General features: G+C 39.0%; 1 pseudogene; it reads right to left on the reverse strand.

Moving 5' to 3' along the window:
- Positions 1–911: 911 nt before the first annotated feature.
- On the reverse strand, positions 912–1,032 carry LOC121498263 (annotated as a pseudogene).
- Between the last annotated feature and the right edge of the window lie 1,190 nt (positions 1,033–2,222).

Here is a 2,222-nt window from a genome sequence, read left to right on the forward strand (position 1 = left end):
TATCCCTTGGTTGGCTCTTATAACATAAGTTCTCTGACACTATCTTTTGGTTAATCTAAGATTGGCTCTTTGCCATAAATAGCTTTTTAGGCTACTGGTTCTAGGTCTGGGTTTCTATATAGTTCACCCATTTTCAGACCCTCCCTTTTATTTAACTGCCCTACTCTTTTCTGCCTACATGATAGTGGATTACTATGTAGGATGGACATCCCCATAGAATGTTTGAAAATCCTTTTTTAAGATAGGAGAAAGTTATTTCTCAGAAACTTCTCAGGATAAACTCCCTAAATTCTGTTATCATTGATGTATTGGGGTGGGGAATGTACCAGTCTACTTCTGATGTTATATAAGGCTCTACAAAATCCCTTTAAGCTTCAGAGTTGATCAGAAGCCATTATGTCCTATTTGGGGACCTAGATATCATACTTTAAAATAGCTTCCCACAGAGCAATTCAGAGGAGAGTACAATGTATCATTTAGGTACCAAATATTGACTATTTCTACAATGAAACAGTACAGAGAGTTCCCTTTATGTTTATCCTTTTATTGCAAATTGGCACAACCTGGTCAAAAATTCTCTGTGGTAGAAGGATATCTGCCAATAAATGAGTCTGTTGAAAGGCACACACCAAACCCAGCATCGTAGGCCAACCCTGACCACAGCTGAGTGGTGTGAAGAGGGCTGACAGCCGCATGGTCACCACCCAGGCTGGAGAGCAAGGCAGTGTGAAGTGTTAATGGAAAAATCTGACTTTCTTTACTTCCAGTGACGATGAGCAAAACCAAAATGGAGCTTTCCCTGGTAAGTTTTAAAAGACAATTCCCATTTCAGAATGGAAATACTTACTAGGCTTTTGCACTTTCATGTCTTTTTACGTATTTCTTTCTGTACAAGAAATGTCTTTTTATAAGCTTATGTTTGCTTGAGAATGATTACTTGTTTCTATTGTAGTTACTCAGCTGATTTCCAATTAGCAATAATCCTGCCTTGGACAAACCTCATTGGCTATGATACTGCCACTGTGCAAAGCTACTCAATTGGTTTCCTATAGCTGCCCTAACAATATGCCCTACAGTGAGTGGCTGAAGCAACAAAAATTTGTTGTCTCATAGTTCTGGAGGCTAGAAGTCCAATATCAAGATATATTGCAGGGTTAGTTCCTTCTGAGAACTGTGAGAGACAATCTATTTCATGCTCTTGCCCAGCTTCTGGTGGTTTGCTGGCAATCTTGGGCATTGCTTGGATTACAGATGTGTCACCCTAATCTCTGCCTTCATTTTCACATGGCATTTCCCTGTGTGCTTGTCTCTTTGTTCAAACTGGACCTATAATAAAGACATAGTCATATTAGATTAGGGCCCACCCTTATGACTTCATCTTAACTAATGACATCTGCAGTGAATCCTACCTCCAAATAAGGTCACATTCAATCCTGGGGGATGGGATTGCAACATAAGAATTTTGGGGAGACAGAATTCAACCCATAACAGTCATCAAATACTGTGCTGCACCATTCTGAAGGATTGGGTCTGTGTCTTATGACCTCTGAGCTCAAGCACAGCAACTTAAACTGTGTAAACATTCAATAAATTATAGTTGAATGCCTTAGAATTGTGGTACAAGAGCCCCTCAACAGATCCCTGTGACCTAGAGCCAGAAAGTACTAGGAGAAGTATTGCTACAACTGAATTTCCTTTTTAAAGCCAACACCTTGTATTTGTACAACTCGTGGTTAATCATAAAGGTTTCAGATTCCAAACGAATCTTCATTTTCTAATGGAAATAAAGTAGGACCAAGTAATTTTGAAGGCAAATCTAAGAAAAAAAAATGGAATGAAGTAGATCATGACCAGCTGGGGAAATCTTTTGGAGATAATGGAGACCTAAGACATCTCTACTGTCTACCAGCTTTAAATTGATAAAACACAGACACAATAAATTGATAGGTGAAATTAAAAAAAAAAAAAACTAAAACAGAAAAGCCAAACAGCTTTGTTATGATGGGCAAACACTCTGTGGCCACTAGGAACATGTAGGAAGAATCCAGTGGAAACTATTCCTTAGGTTAAAATCAAGGTGCTATCTCTTTTTTTTTTTAAATTTATTTATTCATTTATTTATGATAGTCACACAGAGAGAGAGAGAGAGAGGCAGAGACATAGGCAGAGGGAGAAGCAGGCTCCATACACCAGGAGCCTGACGTGGGATTCGATCCCGGGTC

Source organism: Vulpes lagopus, chromosome 8, assembly GCF_018345385.1.
Source record: "Vulpes lagopus strain Blue_001 chromosome 8, ASM1834538v1, whole genome shotgun sequence".
In the NCBI taxonomy this organism is placed as follows: Eukaryota; Metazoa; Chordata; class Mammalia; order Carnivora; family Canidae; genus Vulpes; species Vulpes lagopus.